The sequence below is a fragment of the Mustela putorius genome, unplaced genomic scaffold, assembly GCF_011764305.1.
Source record: "Mustela putorius furo isolate JIRA1106 unplaced genomic scaffold, ASM1176430v1.1 tig00001433_pilon_pilon_pilon, whole genome shotgun sequence".
NCBI lineage: Eukaryota > Metazoa > Chordata > Mammalia > Carnivora > Mustelidae > Mustela > Mustela putorius.
This window is the reverse complement of record NW_025421741.1, coordinates 772,222-791,635: the sequence shown is the minus strand read 5'-3', so window position 1 is coordinate 791,635 and position 19,414 is coordinate 772,222. Positions and strand designations below refer to the sequence as shown.

The 19,414-nt window shown below is 59.6% G+C and overlaps 1 protein-coding gene across 3 annotated transcripts in view; it reads right to left on the bottom strand.

Moving 5' to 3' along the window:
• ADGRD1 (adhesion G protein-coupled receptor D1) overlaps positions 1-19,414 on the bottom strand; it is a 121,730-nt gene that overhangs the window by 44,328 nt on the left and 57,988 nt on the right. The gene's annotated exons all lie outside the window — the stretch shown is intronic.

The following is a 19,414-nucleotide window of genomic DNA, read 5'->3' as shown; positions in this document are numbered from 1 at the left end:
ACGCACAGTCATAAAGTCGGACCTCTCCCGCGGCTGCTCACCTTTCCCGCCGTCTCATGTGCTCCGAAGACCCTACCCCAGCTCCACGGTGGGGCCACATGGGCCACCGTGGGAGTCAGCCTTCTGCAGGACAGGGGAGCAATGGGACGGTTCCCTGCCACCTCAGCTCCAGACGTACCAGCTTCTCTTTCCCGTCACATGCGCGCCTGCAGCAGCCCTGATGGGTGCCCCCTGCGGCCATCACAAACTCCGTCCTCCGCTTCACGCGAGGACCACGGCGGGTAGTCCCCCAGTGCACAACATGGTGACCTCAATGCCGTGTCTTCCTGATATCTCGGCAAAACACAGAGTACATGGAAGTACTCGCTGCATGAGTCACAGTGGAAGTGCCACCTTACAGGCACGGTTTCCGAGGGCGCGTGCGAGGACATCTGCCAGCAGCACGGCCCACTGCGCGGGGCCGCAGGAGAAGGTGCATCAGAAACCAACCGGCCGTCCTCTCTCCACGCACATGCCACATCAGGGCACAGGGACCGGTGCTCAGGGAGACAGGTTCAGCTGAGCCTCAAACCCTAAAAGAAGCTGGAGGGACCACACAGCACAACCCCAGACTCGAGAGATCCTTACTCCATTCCCAGACTCTGTCCAAGGGGCCCGACACAGGACACCACAGAGTGTGGTTCTCTAAGTGCCGCAGTCAGGAGCCTGGCACGGCCTATCCTTGTGCCTCTCCAAGGGCAGAAGCCAGGGCTGGGGGTGGGGACAGCAGCTTAGGTTTTCACAAGCCCTTGAATTTGAGGCCACCTGCCCCTCCCCATGCCATGTCCCAGCCATCGTGAGTATCACGCTCAGACACGGAGACCCCTCCTGCAGCCGCTTGGGGACACAGGATGTTGTCAGCCAAGGAGCCACGACACACAAACCCACCAAATCCGAAGTACTGATAAGGACCAGGTGCTTGCCCCCACCTGGAATCGCCTAGGTGCCCTTGGCCCGAGTGGCCCTGGGCCTGCCCCAGGACAACATCAGGGGTCACTGTGCATGGACAGGCATACCTGCGTGTTCCCATGCGACAGAAAGGCAGGTGGACACCAGCCAGGACAGGAGGGAGCCTGAAGCTGGCTCACGGAGGACCGGGGCATGGAGGTCTGGAGGAAGAAGTGACGCCACCCCCTCTGACTGCAGCGTGTGGCCGGCTCAACCCCCTTCTTGCCACTGAGGCCTCTCCCGGTCCCCCTCTGACTCCTGATCCACATTCATGGGGATTTAAAAATCAGCCCGACTGCAGCCCCGACTGCATCAGCACATGTGTGGTCGGAAGGGCGGAGGTGCAGACGGAGCTCCCGGGGTCTGGAGCCAAGGTCACACCCTGAGTCGGGAACCTCCTGGCCTGGCAGCCGGGGCTCCTCCTGACGCAGAAACAGCAGAGGGCCTCCTCATGTCTGGATGCGCAATCCAACTGGAACAGAGGCCCTCAGCACGTCTCCAAGAAAGGAGGCCTAGAATGTTCCCAGGAGCTTGAGTTGTGAACACATGGGAGTGGTACGGCCAGAAAGAGGAAGGTGAGTCATCGAGTCACGGCCCGATTTCCCGGAGAAACGTGGGAGGCGTTAACGCCCAATGGCCTTGCAAGTGCAGGGACCAGGAAATGGGGCGCAGGACAGAGCCATCATCTGACCCCTTCCTGTGCCCTGACGATGAGGCCCAAGCGGTCAACAGAGAGAAGGGTCTTCAGCAAAGAGCTTTTCCTGCTTCCAGCCTCCTGACTGCCCCAGACTCACCTCCCTGAGTGTCACAAGGCCCTAGAGCACCTCCTGCGGGGTTGGAGACTTCCTCAGACAACCCAAATGCTAGGAAGACGGCAGTGGGACTAACCAAGTATTTACTTGTGCTCTTCGTAATCAAGGTACAGAAAGGCACCTGCTTCTCAGGAGAGGAGAAAATCCATCAGACAACAACCTGTCAATGTTCCTTGCTTGGAAATCTGCGTTTCATCCAGGAGTATGGTTTTTCCTACAAACACGGTGGGGAGCACCTGCCTGTCCCTCCCCCAAGCAAACACACAGAACACTCTATGATTCTCAGTTCTGACCCTCAGCAGAGCACAGGAAGCACTCAGGGCCCCACGCCCGGTGCCGGAGGCAGGGGCTCCGGGATGTGAGCCTGCCCCCCGCTTGCCCCCACCCAGCTCATCTCACTGCAAGCCAGGGCCAGGGCTCCAAGTGGCCGAGATGTCCCACCGCGGAGGAAAGCAGGAAAAACAGAAGTCATGTTGGGAGACTGATGAGGAGCCCCTTCAACCAGCCTCCAAGTCTCAGGGTGTGTGAACGTGTCTTATCTCTGTGAGCTCAGCAGGCGGACACATCCCCTCCCCACAGATGCTCACACAGGCCCTGGTGGCTGGGGTGGGGCCCCACGGAGGAGACAGCGGAGGAATCACCTCCAGAAAGAGGGTGGAGGGCAAAAGGTCAGATGGGGAAGGTTTTTAACTCAATGGAGCAGGGGCTCACTGTCCCATGCAGGGCCCAGCAGAAGTGGGCAGCATGGGGAAACTGAGGACACACCCATGTGCCGCATTAACCATTCACCCCAGGCTGCATGGGGACCACAGGCGCCCTTGTTCAAGGTGTCAATCAGTCACCTGAGGACACCCCGAAGGCCCTGACCCAGGCCCTTGCCCTGCCCCCCCTGTCCAAATGCTGCCGGAACGCCCTCCTACCAGACCTTCCAGGCGCATGAGGCCCCTTTGAGCTGGACGTGGCTGGACTCTGGTCTGTCCTGTCAAGGGACACGTCCTGACCATATGATGTAGGCGGCCGTGTGATGCCAGCATGAGCTCGTTTTTATCTTCAGGTGACAGCCCAACCCCCACAACCTGCCTCTTCTGTGCACCCGCAGCTGAGCACAGCAGGAGGTCAGCATGTGCCAGGGCCACCTGGGACCAGGGTCAGAGATGCCATGGAGCCCTGGGGACCAGGAGCCCGGGGAACAGGGGGCCCACACATCTCTGAAAACGAGCTTGCCCGTCCTTCCTCTGTCCCTGTGGGATTCTGGGACCCTCAGGAGGGAGCGGCATTCCCAACAGTGCCCTTCCCACATCCTCTGTCCTGAGGACTTGGGACCCTCCCCTGGCAGCTCCCGGGTCAGCCCCGCGGGAGAGGACACTGCTGGGACGTCACACGGGGGCTGCCATCAGAACGGCCCCCGCAGCATGCAACCGAGAGCGCTTTCAAGTCCTCCCCCGGGGCCCAGGTGTCCCCGAGTCCTGAAGTTCTCCGTGAACAAGGCACCAACAGAGCCGGACGGGACCCCGCGTGCAGCACAGAGCAAACCCGAGGAGCCGGAAGGAGGCGGGAACCTGGGCGAGAGGGCGGCTGTGAGCTCGCTCTTGTCCACGTGGGACTTGGGGCGTTTCATCCCCATGTCATGTGAACGAGCAGCAGAGATTCTTGCTTTTTAGAAAAGAAACTTTGTGCAAGTGGCGTTGAGTCACAGACGCTGTGCGTGTTTGCTGCCGCTCCCAGCGCCCAGCACCGCCACACACATTCGGTCCCGATTCCGCAGATGGGGTCGAGGCTCCCTCCCGGCCTGGAGGGCCAGCATTTCCCTCCTCCAGCCCCGGCCCCTCTGCTTGACCACAGGGACACCAGGGGTCCCCAGAAGCCCCTACAGGGAAGGGCGGCCCCCAGACCCCGGTCTCAGTCCTCTCCGCCCTCCCCCTTTTAGTCCAAGCCACAAGGCTGGCAAACACATCCCGACCAGTCGGAATTCAGACAGATTCACACAAGGTGCAACATCTTTCCTCTGGGAAACTCGGGATTCTCAGTTTGATTTCCTCCCATTAGAACACGTGCTGCTTAAAGAACCAGGTTCAGTGCTTAAGAAAGTGCCTTCTGTGCGCTCAGAAGCCCGAGATACTGCGGGGCTGACAGGAAGGCAGCAGCCGGATGGCCAGAGCAGGGAACCCAGGAAGACCCCGCACGGGGGTGGGAACACGTGTGCGGCGGAGCGGAGCGGCTCCGGGAAGGAAGCACACTTGTCCCCACATGTGGCACCAGGCCAAGCGGGCGCCCGTGCACGAGGGCAGAAACCCACACACACCTCACCTGAACCCCACGCCTCACCCAGAATCGACCGGAGATGGGCCCCTCGTTGAGCGTTAAATAGAAAGTACAGGACTTTACAAGAGAACACAGGAGAAACCCTGCAGAGCCGGAGCCCACTGAAGAACACTTGGCTAGGACGCCGGAAACAATCCGTGAAACTTCAAGAATGAGTGCTGGAAAAACGACAACCTCCAGCTCTGCGAGACAGTGTGTGAGCAGGACACGAAGACAAGCCACGGACGAGCAGCGCACACTTATGAAGCACACGTCTTACCCGGGAGTGATGTCTAGAATGGATTCCCACAACTCAACTTGAAAACACAACACAGAGAACCCAGTGAGAAGACGGACCAGGGCCAGGAGGAGACCTCTCCATGGAGAGGACAGGCGGCGAGCAAAGGAGCACCGCGACACGCCAATGCTGCGGCCACCGGGGACTCGACCGCAGCCAGAACAAGGGAAATAAAGCCACGGACAGCACCAGCCGCAGACGACACCCACACCACGGCGCTCACACCTCGCTGGTGGAAAGGCCAGTGGGACAGGCCCTCCGGAAAACAGTCTGGAACTTTACAAAAATTATTAAGGATCCTTACTCTGTGACCCTACAGATACACTACTGGGCGTTCTTCCCGGAGAAATGCCAGCGGTTTCTCCAGAAAACCACCCCCCCATGGCTGTTCACAGCAGCTCTCCTTGCGCGAGCCAACACTGGGGACGACCCACACCTCCCACACACGCAGGAGTGGTTGGGGACACTGGAGCCCCCGGCGTGGGGGCTACTGCCCGGCCTCGAAAACCCATCAACCTGTCACAGCAACAACCAGGACAGGCCTCAGGCATGCGTGTGAGTGACAAAAGCCAGGCCTGAAAGAAAACACGTGGTGCGGCTGTCTTCATGGCTTTCTCAGAAGGACGGATTAGGAGACGGGCCGGACCGCTGGTGAGGGTGGGGCCGTGCAACAAGAGACGGTTTGGGGATAACACCAGGGGCAGCCGGTGTCTGTGGCGGTCCTGGGAGTCCACACCTGACTCACACGGACAGGCTACACCTGCGCGCCGACGCCCGCACCGGTTCTGCGTCCCTAACAGTCCCTAACAGTGGGGGCGCCCACGTTTGCGGCACACGGACCGTCTTCTGCCGCCTTTGCAGCTTCCTGTGGCTCTATCCCTGTCCCGAAATAAAGGGCTTTAAAAGGGTTAAACGGGCATGGGATCAACTCTAACAGAGCCAGGTGTTCCAGCCGGAGGCACACGCGGAAGGGACCGGCCACTGAGCGGGGCTTCGGCCTTCAGGCCCCACCTGGCGGAGGCTGCACGGGCTCGTGCCATCCTTCCGTCAGCCAGCGAAGGGGCCCCGCAGCAGACAGTGCTCTCGTCAAGGGAGACGGTGCCACCGACCCTCCCCGGCTCCCCAGGACCTCCTGTCTCTAGTCTGTGGCCCCCACAGAGTACCCCACAGTCGGTCTACCCAGGACCCCGCTCCTTCCCTGGGCTTCCTTCCACCTCCGGGGGCCCCAGGGGCTCTGCACACACCCACGTTTGCATCCTGAGGCTGATTCTTTGTTCTCACTGTGAAGCCCGGGTCTCCTGTGTGGTCCTGGCCAGAAACAAGGGAAGCCCTTATTCCTTACTCTGCGGAGGGCCCGGCCGCAGCGCCCCCACCCCCGGGTCAGCATCCACCCTCCACCCACATCAAAGCGGTCAGCGTTTGCTCCTAGCCCTCTTTCTGTGATATTTTTCTTCCCAGACGCCTCTTGCTCATGGAATATTTGTGTTATAAATTGTTTCTCCCTGGACACCTGGCTTGAATCTTTTAAAAATGTTCTGCAAACTTAATTTTAATGTCATCTGTACTGTGATAGAAGAAAGAAAAGAATCAGCACTTCAGCCACGGCTTCAGCCATGGTCGGCTGGCCTCTTGGGGTGGGGCTCTGCCATTGCCTCTGGTCCCTGCACCGTGGGGCCTGCACCCCAGACCCGCTACACGAGCTTGGTCTCTGTGCAGGTGGAAGGAGCACCCAGCTGTCCTGAAATCAATCCCCTTGTCGGTTCCCGTTTCCGGTGCCGCATGTCTGAGTGTTTTCCGACAGCCAGGAAGTCTTCCTGGGTTGAAAGCTGCGGTTTGGCCTCTCACACGCATCTCAAACAAAGGACAGGCGATGGAAACAGATCAGGGCTGCTCCCACGCCTACCAGCCCTCCGCAACTGGGAGGAAAATGTATTGTTTTCATTACACAACGTACAGAGCAGAAATTGCAATATAAAGTGTTAGCTGCCGGATTTGCAGACACTCGGGAAGCTGCGATTATAGGTGTGCCCCAGAGGGCCACGCTGGGGAGTGCCATACATTCACTGCTCTGCAGGTGACGGTGTGAGCTGGAAAGGTTATAAAACTCGGATCAATTTTACAACCTGGTTCTGTGGCTGCTAATGATAATGGGCTGTGTTTGGTATCTTGAACTCCCCTATAAACAAACATTAAAAATGATGCTGTTTGCCCTGAAAGGTGCATGGTCTTACTCAGAGCAGGGAGGAACGCAGAACCCAATGCATGCCTTCCATCAAGGACACAGGTGCTCAGGGAACCCTCCGTCCTTGGGCTCTGTCAACCCATTTCCCAATTTGCTTCTCTATTTTACACACTCATAAGTAAAACAGCCTAATCCAAAGTTTCCTAAGCTTTAAACACATGCATGGAAAAAAAATCCTTTTTTAATAAGCAAGATACTGTCCTCCCTTTAAGTTATCTTTCCATGTGTTAAGACAGCACTTTTCACAAAGGTGGAATCCTGACTCTCAACCAGATCTGAGGTAAACAGCTGTTAAAGGAAATTACTGGACTCACTAGTGAGCAAGGCTGCGGCTTCCAAAGCATCACACCCAAATGAGCCATCGGGAATGTGGAAGGAAAGGAGCAGACAGGACACCGGTGAAGTGACCGACCGGCTGACCGCGCACACTGGGCAGGCGAGACCTCAGTGCACAGAACAGAGGCTCCAAACGCCCACTGCGGAGCCAGCAGGCGGTAACCCAAAAGGCAGGAGGTCTCCTGACCGAGGCGGACAGAGCACAGTTTGTCTGTCCAAGAGCCGCAGGTCCTGACTTCGAGCACAGCCCTGGGAACTTCTGAAATGAACACCTGTCCTCGGAGCACAAAAAGCAGGCCAAAGCCTTTCCAAACCACTGTGTGAGCTTCTGGGGAGAAGCTTTTATTGAACGACACAAACCTTCCTGATCTGGCAGGACACGCTGGCGGCCGTGAGCGGCCGTGAACACAGAAGCATTCGGAGAAAAAACAAAGAACACGTTGATAACACATGGGGCATCAGTACGAGGACGAAGAGGCAGCCGTGAGCCCACGGAAGGGAAAGGGCTCGGGACAGACGGGGAGCAGCATGCGCAGTCCTCGTCTGCTCGTGGTGGGGCAGGTGTGATCCCACGGGAGGACCTCAGAGAAGGCAGGGATAGCCCCGACTGGGGGAGATGCCTGGAGCACCAGCATGGTCTGGCCTGATCCAGGGGTTGGGGGGCTGGATATGAGCGCACGGCCTGGCTGCGTGTATACCCGAGGACTACCGGCCCTGAGCACAGGAGCAGCAGGCCAAGAGAGCCCCCAGGGCTTGGTGCTGGGACCAAGCCTGGCAGCCTTGCTCCATCCCCCAGGCCACTGCAGGTCTGGTAGCTGAGGCTCACAGCCGCGTCTCACAGGCCCACACAGCATCACAGTCCCCATGGCTCCATCCTGTGCATGACCTCAGCCCCGCCTTCACGGAGCCGGCCTCACTGAGCCGCCGAGTAAGCATGAGTCCCGGCGCTGCCTTCCAGCTGCTCACGACCGCTCCCGCTGCGCTGTCTTGCCGTAGTTCCTCCTCTGCCCTTCTGTCCAGAGACAAGCCCTCACTGCTGGGTCCAAGCCAGTCTGTGCGTTTCTTCCCCTGACAGTCTTGAGACAAGCAGCCCGTCCCTGCTGCAGGAGGGGAACGGGCTCGGCAACACGACGCCACCTCACCCTCACCCGCAGGAGCCCCGGAAGCCGTCCCTTGACGCCCCGGTGACGGTGACCATGAACAAGCGCAAGAACTCTGCCCGCGGCCACTGTGCTCTCGCCCCCGACGGAAGGTGTGCCGGCTGCAGAGCACACACTGGGGCCGGGGTCAGGGGCAGACGGGAAGACACAGAGTGGGAATGTGCCGTGACCCGTGGCTGGTCGGTGACCCCTGACCTCCGAGAGCCGGTAGCAGGAGATGGAGCACCTCGGGGCACCGGCCCTGCCCAGGACTGGACCCTCAGGCAGCTGCGGCCCTGTTCCGTGGCTTCCTCTATTGGACCCCACCTAGGCCCTGAGCCAGCGGCCGAGGCAGGAACTTGGTGCCACCAGACACGGGGAGCGGGCTCTGGGGACAACGCTCGGAGCCAGTTGGTGGGCAGGAGGCCCCTCGGCTCCGCTCCTGAGGCTCTTCTCTCCTAAGAGCTTGTCCTTCCTGGTTGGACCGGGGCCGCTGTGCAGGCAGACCCAGACGAGTCAAGAGGACGAGACCTCCACACAGACCACATAGATCAGGGCGGAGAGGACGGAAGAGGTTGGAGCCGTCCTCTGGCACGGGCTTGAGCCCCTCCCCAGGCAGGAGTCCATCCGCCGTCCAGCCGCGGGCAGGGGGACGTCCCCGCTGCCTTGAAATCCACGAGGGCCGGTCAGGAACGGCTGTAATGTGTCCACCACCGCCCTGAAGAGCCCACACTCCAGAACGTATGTCATTGCCAGGATTTCCTAATCATTTACAGGGAGGTCTCCTGATGGAAATGTACCGCTTAAACACAAACACCCAAGTTCTGTGTCAGATAAAGAGCAGAAAATGACATGGTGCGCACCATTGGCTGCTCCTGGCGTCAGTCACAGGAACGAGGGGTTCTTGCTTTTAGGGGCGTAGCGGCCTCGCCCTACACCTCCCACAGGTGCAAATGGGTAGGAGCAACGGACCGCCATCACACCTCCGGCTGAACCCCAGTGCTGGACTTGGAAGCAGGCTCGGTTCGCCACTCTGGAAACCTGGGCAGCAAACTGCGAGCTGCGTCCCATGGGAGCAGCTCTGGGACATGCCGGCCACCCAAGCAAAGCAATTCCCAGCTACGTGGGGGACAGCGTGTCCTCCGAGAACCACATCAGGGAGGCCATGAAGCCACCTTCAGGGACAGGATGAGGCTGTGTTGTGGACCCCTGGTGGGCCATGAGCGAAGGCCATCCAGCTGGGACACGCGGGCTCCACTACCTCCTGCACAAATGCCGCCCTGTGAAGCAGAGGCTCCAAGCATTTGCCGACAAAGTCTTTGTGCCCAGTTTCATAGGGACCAGACCACAGGGACAGGAGCAAGCCAAAGCAGAGGAGAGATGACTTCCTGACCACCCAGGTTGACATCTGTAAACCACGGACAAGTGTCACACTTTTCTAGGCCATCTGAGTGTCAGTTCAGACCTCCTCCCGCCGCACCTCTCACTGCCCTACTTCCGCCTCCGGGCTGGGGGGCTCTCCATCTCGGCACTAGCCCCCAGGAGAGCCACGGCCATCCCATGCAACGAATCACATCCCCAGAGCAGGTCCAGGCTCCCTCCCCGCAGCCAGCACGGCTGCCCATCACCAGGCCTCCACTTAGCACACAGCAAGTGGCTTACAATGACGTCAAGTGACTCAGCTGCGAAAGTACCCCACCCCGTGACGGGTGATCCTGGTGCGTGAGACTGTTGTGGGTGACGCACAGATGGACACTTTGCATGAACACGGGATGATGGCAGCATGAGCATTCCATCCCCAGAATCTGGCCAGAGCTTCTTAGAGAAGAGGGCATCTGGGTTGAAGAAAACTTTATCAGTGGCAGACAGGCGCGGGGTATGACTGTGCAAGCACCGTGAGAGGCGAACACAGAGGGGAGAGGCTGCGGGCAGCTCAGGCCGTGCCTGGTGCCGCCGGGCCCACGAGCTTCTCCCTGTCCAGAGCCAGTGGCCGCACCCAGCACTGCGGCACCCGCTCCACACCCTCAGCTGGCATAACCCTCATGCTGGCCTGTAGACAGCACAGCGGGCCCACCGTATGCAGAAGGAAGCTGAGACCAGAGACCTCAAGGCCCAGCCTGGGGCCACACAGCTGACCTGTGACGGAGCCAGGACCTGCACACGGGTCTAGGGCCCGTGCTCTGCCCCATGCAAAGTGCTGGCTGCTGTCTGTGTCACTTGTTTGTCCCCCCTGTGCTCGCCCTGCCTCTTCCTTCCCCCCACCCCTCCTCTCCCCTCACTCTGCTTCTTTTCTTGCCAGCGGGTGGAAAAGCGCTGGCCCAGCCCAGCATCAGCAAGGACCCCAAGCTGGTCAGGAAGCCAGTGCCCCCAGCATCTCGGAACCCCAGGAACCACTCAGGAGGACACTGGGACTCGGCAGAAGGCCGGTCCTCTCGCGGCCTAGTGAGGAGAGGCAGAGGCCCTGCTGCCAGCCCCCACAGGACAGGGCCGGGTCAGGCTCCCGGGCCCCAAACACGGGTTTGTCCCACAGTGTAGAGGAGGGCCACGCCAACATCTAAAACCCATCCCATCCTGCCCAGAAAAGAGGTCTGTTCTCTCAGAGAATAAGAGTCTTTTATGTGAACTATAAAAAGTTTCTGGATCAACAACCTATTATCATCGTGGAATAAATTACTGGGACTGTGCCTAGTTCAGCCCTCCACCCTGCAAATCCGAGGAGCGCAGGTCACAGAAACTCCCTCCAGGGCCTGCTTGCCAAGGGCCCCCTCCCACTCCCGGCTCTTCCCAGAGGCCGAGGGTGTGAACCCAGGCAGGCAGGGCACACCCCTCCACATATCTGGGCCCCAGGCCCGCGGAGACACACGGAGGCTCCCCTCCGAGCCCCAAGGACAGTGGCTGATTCCCGTGCTCAGGAAGCCAGTGCGTCTGGCCATCTGCAGGCCAGGCTGAGAAGAAACACTCCCCCCGGGAAGGGGAGCTCAAAGGTGACTCGCAGCCCCAGCCACGCACCGTCCACACCCTGCCCACGACTCCAGACAGGCTGCTGGCTGCTGTGTCCGGCCTCAGCAGCCCCCCGTCTGCAAATAGTGGCCGTAGCCCTGAGCGCCCAGGTCAGGGGCAGGACAGAGGCCCATGACAGACGGACACCTGTTCTCCCTCATCCAGAGCTAAAGGGTCTGAGCCCCGGCGCGTCCGCAGACACGCCCTTCAGAGGCTCTGGTGGAGGCCCTGCTGCCCCACCCCTGATGTGTGACACAAAGGTGACAAGCAGAGCACTATCCTGGGCTTGAGGACAGGGTCCAGATCCTGGGAGGGGCCAGGGCCCTGGGACAAGCCTGGGGAGTATTCACCTCCAGAGGCGAGCAGCCCCCTGGGGACACGACCGCTCCTCGCTGACAAAGACACTGGTTTGTGTGAAGGCAGACCTCTTCCCGTGGATGCATGGCTTTCACAAACCCCAAGAGGTATGGCACAGCCACGGCGCCCCAGAGGAGCCAGGCCAGGTTAGACAGGAAGGCCCCTCCTGCCATCGCTGACTTCTGTCTGGAGAGGATTCCTGTCCCCCGAACAGGCAGCATGACGCAGCTCGAGATTCGATAGTGAGATGCAGTAAAGGCGCCGTTGGCACATCCCACGGCCGGCGGCGGATGCGTGTCTGGCCCTGACATTCTCTTCAGCAAGGAGGGCCGCGTCCTGACTGCTCCCTCCGGTGCCTCCTTGTGTCCCCGGCAGCCAGCACGCTGGTTTTCTGTGCTCTGCGAAGACCCTGCGCCCCAGCAATCGGCGGGCATTCCTGGGAAGCGTGCCGCCAGCAGGTGTCCCCAGGGGAGGACACCTGGGTCCACAGACCCTTGCAGGAAGCATGGGGCACCATCACCTCTGCACTTCTACCATCCTGCCCCGCAACAGGACCAGCACACCCAGAAACTAGAAAGTAAGACGTTTGGGTCAAAATCCCAACTTTGAATATTGGTGACTGCTTCGAAACCATCTGAACTGCAGTGTAGGGCATCCTCAGGCCGAATGTGACACAAGGGTCACCACGTTGCAAGGTCAGCTCCAAGAGTGAATGCGACTTCTCAGCTTCACTGCAGCGTTCCTCGTGCGTGGTCCCTCCCGCTGCCCCGTGAGGCTGGTCCCATGCTGCTGCCACCAGCCCCGTGCCCCAGACAAGTCTCAGAGGGTGGGCGCTTCACCCCACATCTCAGAGTTTGTCCAGGGCTACAGCTGGGGCTTTTCCAGAGCTGTCCGAGCCCAAAACCTGTTGGTTTGCACCCTGTGTCATGGGCCAGCTGCCCACTGGGGACCGCACGATGATTTCATGTCCACACAAGTAGAGAAATGGGAGCATTTTCTGTTTAATTATCACATTTGTTTCCGCGTATATTTAAAAATGTGCACCAAACACATGGGCTTGAAGATATCACTATTTACCGCTGCCCCCTTCTCTGAAGGACCGATATCAGTTCAGGAGGAGAGAGAAAAGGAGGAAGGAGGGAAGTGGGCGGTGGTGACGGCCTCCTCGCCGGCTGCTCACGTCCCACTGACCACCGTCCCCACATGCCCGTCAGACCAGCAACAACGCTGGGAAGCCCGTGTGGCCACAGTAGAGCTCCCCACGGAGGCTCTTGAGCCATGTCCTGGCTCTCGAGCTTGGGTTCCGTGGGGCAGGAAGGTGACCCATGGGGTCCACCACAGGGCCAGGCTCTGGAGACCCGAGGGTCACCCAGCGGCTAGAAGCTCGGATGTGCGTCACTCCATCTTCCAAGGGAGAAAACAGACAGAATCCTGGTTTTTATGTGAAATCTCCCAATTACAAACCGTATGCCACAAAGTCATGATGTGAAAGGAACCATCTTTGGGCCGCAGGGGAAAGCCAGCCTTCTGCTAAGCGAGCGCTCCTCCCCATGCCCAGATGCTCCCCGGGGTGGTGTGGAAGGCTCGGCGCGTCCGTGTTCGCGGGGAGCGCACTTGGGGAAAAGCCACACCAAGCAGCGGGCTGCCAGAGCAGGATCTGCCGAGTCTCCCCGGGCTGGGATCCACTGGGAGCGAGAACACCGCTTGCCTTGTTCTGCTCCGCGAGCGTGGCCTCAGCCCCCGCAGCTGACAACCGCTCAAGATGCAGGCCTGTTTCTACGGAGACCCTGTGGCAGGCCGGTTTGGACTTGCTCCTGCCCAGGCTCCGAGAGACGACAAAGTGGATACTTTGCTGTGCCGGCCCCTGGGGGTGGGGGCTCCCCGCAGGGCAGCTGTGTCACCTCCGAGCTTGCACCTGGCCAACTCTGGACCCCCTGGGGACTCAGAGCTCCAGGATCAGTGTCTATCCCGGGGGACCTGAAGGGGACCGCTGCTTTTCCAATGACCGTGCCTCAACCTCCCCTCTCCCCAAGCACGGGTCCCCCACCCCATCCTACGGACTTGGCCCCAGTGCGTGCCCCACCCAGCTCCTGCCGCCGGCCACATCCCCTTCGTGAGTGTCTGTGGTATATACGTAGAAATCAGAAAATTTCACATACAAGCAGCCCCTCAGGGAAATGGACAGCCTGGGGGACAGAATGTACATGCGCTCAAGGTGGCTGGTCAGCGAGCTGGGGAACCCCTACGATGTCCAGTTTTCTCCTGGTGCCAAGGTCAAGGGTCAGGAACGGCTCTCATCAGAGTAGAGGAAGATGGGTCCTCTTGGTCACCTGGGACTCAGACCAGCCAGCATGTCCCCCAGGGATCCTAAGTGCCCACATGTGTCCCCTACGTGCAACTTCCAGAGCCGCCCCAGGAGGGCAGGCCCAGCCTCTCTGCTGTGTGGTCTTTGTCCTGGGTGGTCGCAGTGGTGCTCCTGCCCTCCCGGGCAGCTCTGGCCGGCACCAGACGCAGGGAAGCGCCCTGCTGCTGTTTGCGGCAGGACCAGGGGGTGGGAAATGCGTGTTAGTGATGCCTGCCCTCCTGGGTGGCCAGGCTCACCCCCGCTGGGGCTGTGAGCTGACCTGTGCTCCTCTGCCTCTGTCCGATGGCTGTCCTGCCGGGCATCCCCTGCCAACCTCTCCCGCCATGCTGGCCATGAGGGGAGGAGCACCTTCCTCCAAACCTCCCCCGAAAGCCCCACTCCTGGTTGACTTTGTATCCCCTTCCAGACAAACGTCTCAGGGCATCTGCAAGAACCACACTCACGCAGCCAGCTGGCCGAGCCATCCCCCACATGTACCGCGTGGCCTGAACAATGTTCAAAATTCTTTGAAAATTGCACATTTAAAAAAATAGTCTTGATTCTCTTAAAAAAATAGGGAAAATTCATCAGTTTTAGTTTAGAACACACATGCGCTCTCCATCAACCACTACACCACTCTGAGATGCCACACAAGGAGACAAACACCCAGCAGTCAGAAGGCGACGGGAGGGGAGAGACCCCTGCCCGCCAGGGTCCGGGCGCCCACCGCCCGCCGGCCGTCCTGAGAGCCTGGTGTGTGCGTGAGCCCTCGGGAAAGGTGCCAAGTCACTTCAGCCCATCGGCAAGAGCTTGGGGACATGTTTCCGAGAGGCTTAAAGATTGGAACTGAGGAGTCGGGGCCCAGCTAGGGCTGCACGCACGAGCTGCCATGAAGACGTGGTGGGGGCCCTGACCAGCCGGGGTCAGCCAGCGGCGGTCCTGCACCCCTGACGTGGCCGATCTGTAAAGCCGCATGAGCTTTGCTGAGGCCAGTGAACAAGAAGGGGCATAAGTTGATGCGACTGGGTGGCTCCGTCGGTGAAGCGTCTGCCTGCAACTCAGGTCATGATCCTGGGATCCTGGGATCCTGGGATCAAGCCCCGTGTCGGGCTCCCTGCTCAGTGAAGAGTCTGCTTCTCCCTCTCCCATTCCTCCAGCTTGTGTTCCCTCTCTCTCACACACAAATAAATACATAAAATCTTAAAAACAAAACAAAAACAAAAAGAAGGGGAATGAGTTTCTTAAAGGCATCGTGGCTCCTCCCTGCGCCGGCGGATGCAAGCAGACCTCCCCACGGCCACCCTGCCTTGCCCGGGTGTGCAGAAAACAGTGAGCCGGGAGCATAAACATTTCCTCTGGGTTGTAACCCTGACACGTAACACGCACATGCCTGTGTGAGGGACTGACAGGTGTGTGGGAAACGGGTGTGTTCTTCTTTTCTCTGACTTCTCTCAACGTTGTTCTGATATAACTTCTTCAAGAGCGCCTGGGGGGCTCAGTCAGCTGAGTGTCTGACTCTTGGTCTCTGCTGAGGTCATGGTCTCAGGGCCATGAGCTCGAGCCCAGCTCAGTGGGCATCTGCTGGAGGTTCTCTGCATCTGCCCCTCTCCCCGTTCACATACACTCTTGGTCTGTCTCTCCCTACAATAAATCTGTTTTAAAAAATTATGGTTTTTCAATTTAAAAAAAATTATGGTTTTTCAAAACATAATAGCAGCGACACGCTGTTTAAGCGATAGGCTGTTGTAGTTTCTAATCCAGAGTCTCTGAATGCCCGAAGGTGGGTTGTGTTGGGGCCAGCCGCGAGCACGGCCTCCGCGCCTCCTGTAGGAAGGCTCAGGTCTGGTGCAGCGAAATCTGCCGGGGGTGGGGTGCAGGGGCCCCAAAGCTGAGCAGGTTTGAGATGCAGGTGAGGCAGGACTTTACTCCACAGACAGACACGTCCCACTGACACACGAACTCGGAGATTTGGAGGGACACAGGTCTGGCCGCAACCCCGCACCTTCCGTCCTGCAGCCCCCCTACCTGGCTGTGTCACCTGGAAGACGGCACTGTCTTTCCCAGCTCCATGTCCCCGTCCTCAAGGTCTCCTGAGCACCCCGCACTGTGTGCAGCCTGACAAGTGAGAATGAGCCCAGCGTGGAGGCTACAGGAAAAGACGAACCCTAACAACATGACCACGTGAGGCACGTGTTGCCACTGGAAACGGGACACCGCAGCGATGCCCACCCAGTCCAGGAGTGACGGCAAACTGAGACGGGGGCCACTGGGAGCAGCAGAAGCGGGAGCAGGGGGCGCTCCAGGCAGAGGGAACAGCAGGTGCACAGGCCCTGTGGCTGAGGCAGGGGTGGATGAGGAGGGTGGCACAGGGGGGCTAAGACGGGCACACTGGGGAAGGGTTTCTCTTCACCCGACAGGGCAGGGTCCCCAGCAGAGAGGCAGAGGACCTGATGTGCTCCTCCAGGAGGAAGTGCTGCCGCTTTGGGGGGCTGCGGCAGAGGAAGGGGCAGCTAGATCTGTGGGTTCCTGGAAATGCAGGACAAGCAGTAGAGGGGCTGCACACTAGAGCCACAGTGACAGGCTCCACGGGCACCACTCCGGACGCTCCGTGTAGCGGGACAAACTGGAAATGGGAGCGCAGTTGGCAGACGGTGCAGTAGTTCAGAGGAGAGACAGCGGTGTCCAGGGGAAGCCGGTCACGAGAGTGACCTAGGACAGTAGCCAAAGTCCAGCAGCCAGACTGCCATGTCTTCTTGCTCAGTGACACCGGGCAGCAGAGCCAGCAGATGGTGGGCTCCGTCCCGTCACGAGCTCAGTGCAGACACAAGGGGACCCGTGTCCTAGGTCCTCAGCACACCTAGAACTTTCTTTAGTGCCGCATGACACCATGTGTCCCCCCAGGTGTCGCCCACCTCGCGAAGGCTGCCGTCTGCCATCTCCCCAGCAGGTACAGCTGCTGTGGACGCAGCCGTGGGGGACAGTGCAGCTTGTCCCCACACCAGGACCACAGCCACCCACGGGCTTCCCGCACCACATACCTCCAGCCTGCGCCGAGAGGTGGCTGCAGACCCCGTTCGCTGAGGCAGAAGCAGCCTGCCTGGATGCCCCGATGAGCCCAGAGAGGACTCCAGGAGTCTGGGCCAACCTCCCAAGAGCTCAGGAAGCCTGCTGTTCCCGTGGGGAGGAGAGGGCACCAAGGGACAATCTACCCGGCCCTCTCTGTCCCCAGAGCCTGAAACACCGCACACTGCACAGATGTGGGCTCAGTCAGCCTCGGCCGCAGGAGCGAGGAGCAGCTGTCACCACGCCGGCAACCACGAAAACATCAGCCGAGGGGATGGCCGGCTCTGGAAACCTCTGCCTCCCAGACACCAACCCCCAGCCCCCGCCTCACAAAACCGAAAATCAGTTCCATCTAGACACCCCACAGCAGCCCTACACAGTGCCCTGTGGCGAGCAGCTTCTGTGCACAGTGAGGACCCAGGCAGGCACCCCCTCTCTCAGGGACAGCCTCACGGACCTCAGGCATGGTGGAGCATCATGGGCTGCTATGAACATGTCTGCACTTACTGGGGCAGGACAGTGACCACCACAGAGGAAGCGGCATTCCTCGATGATGCATACGTCCCGGGTGGGCAGAAGGATGGAGCGAAACCATCCGTACGTGGCTGCTGTGGCAGCATGCACATGGCCCACAGAGCCCCTCGCCACCGACCCTCCCAGCAAAGGACACGGCAGGATGGCCAGAAATGCCCTGAGGCCCCATGAAACTGTTGGCCTCTCGCACCTGGAGGGGAGGGGCTCAAGGCGAGGGGCCCAGGAAGGCTGGTGATTGCCAAGACCCACTCGTTAGAGCCCAGCCCACAGGCGGGAATGACCTGAGAGGTGAAAGTCTGAGAACGGCCGGGGGTGGGGGAGCCAAGGAGCACGTGCGTGTGATGACACTGCTTACGTGTTAGGCTGTGCAGCGTGTCACCCGGGACAGGTCAGAGCAGCCCTGCTCCACAGTGTCCAGGGACCCCATGACACCCACCAGGCCCGGCAGGCTCAGAGCCTGAAAGAAATGAAGCCAGGCCCCAGGGGAACAACAGTTGAGAGTGCTCGCTGGCTCTGCCGTCAGAGGCCTGGACCCAATATTGCTGTGCTGTGCAGCGGCAGGACCAGCGGACACACACTCCAGCCACCTGCTCCAAGAGCAGCAGGGCACCGGCTGCACGGTGCTGCAGCAGAACGAGGCCTTGCCTGGCCCTCCTCCACAGTCAGAACAGCTCGGGCAACGAGCGTGTCTGGCTTGTCCCCGGACCCTGTGCATCATGGGAGGATGGCAGCAGCTAGGACAATGTTTGGGACACATGGCCCATGCCCCTGAGGCACACAATCACCAGCTTTTCCTGACACAACAGATGCCCTGTGTTCAGCAGACTCAAAGGCTGGGCTTGGAGATGGCTGTCCTCTGCTTCTGCTTCACTTCATGGTGACACGCTGCAGCAGCCAGTGTCAAGTTCTCCAGCAGCCACGACGAGTGGCCATGCAAGCCAGGGAAGAGTGCTCTGCTGTCCCACAGAAGAGGCCAGACTACTTATTCCTTGGTGTGTAGGATGATAGTGTGCCCCAGCCCTGATGTGCAACTGAACAGTGTCCCCATTGGGCCCAGCCTCTGTGGACGGGTCAGAACATGCTGCAAGCACTTGCCCATCCCAGTGTCCGGTCACGTCAGTCAGAGTGGAGAGGACCGGATGCAGAGACTCTCCAGAGGGACGGCGCCCCCCTGCTGTGGTGGCCGTGCACACTCAGCAGTCCTTTGAGGACTGCGACAGAATGGGTCCTCAAGGGGCTCCTTGACATCTGCCATACCAAACAAGCACCCAAGGATGTTCTTTACACAGCAAAGGAGACTTTGTGGATGGGCTTCGGTTAAAGAACTGGAAGTGGGGAGGTTACCCTGGATGATCCATGAGGGTCCTTCCAGAGGGAGACAGGAAGGTCGCGTCAGAGACACAGGCGTGACTACGGAAGTGCGGTCAGGAAGAGAGCTTTTGATGATGCTGTGCCACCAGCTCTGGATGCAGAAAGGGGGCAAGTGAAGGAACCTGGCACCTCCAGGAGCAGCAAGAGGCAAGGAGAGAAATTTTCCTCTGGGGCCTCCAGGAGGAGCACGGGCCCATGAGACTGACCTCGGAGGCCCGAGCTCCTGCCTACAGGGTCAGAAGACCATGTTGTTTGAAACCAATCACCACGTGGTAACTTATTATGGCAGCAACGGGAAATCAGCGCACACTCGTCGTGGACCCACTGACAACAGAAGCAGTCTAACTTGCACACGGCCAAGATGGAGTAAGACGTGAAAGTGGCAGACAATGCTGCAGGCAGAGAGGACTTAGAAGCCAGCAAGGAAACAAATGATGTAAAAAATAAAACTGAAGATTAAAGAACGACACCCGTGTGATGCAACTTCATGCCTGCCAGTTTGCAGCCATGGGGAGACACGGGTGCCAGCAAGCCCCTCCGGGGACAGCACAAGTCAGTACAGCCTCCTGAAAGGCAGTTTGCAATGGACATCAAATGTTGAAATGGGTATCTTGCCCAAAAGGGCCCAGG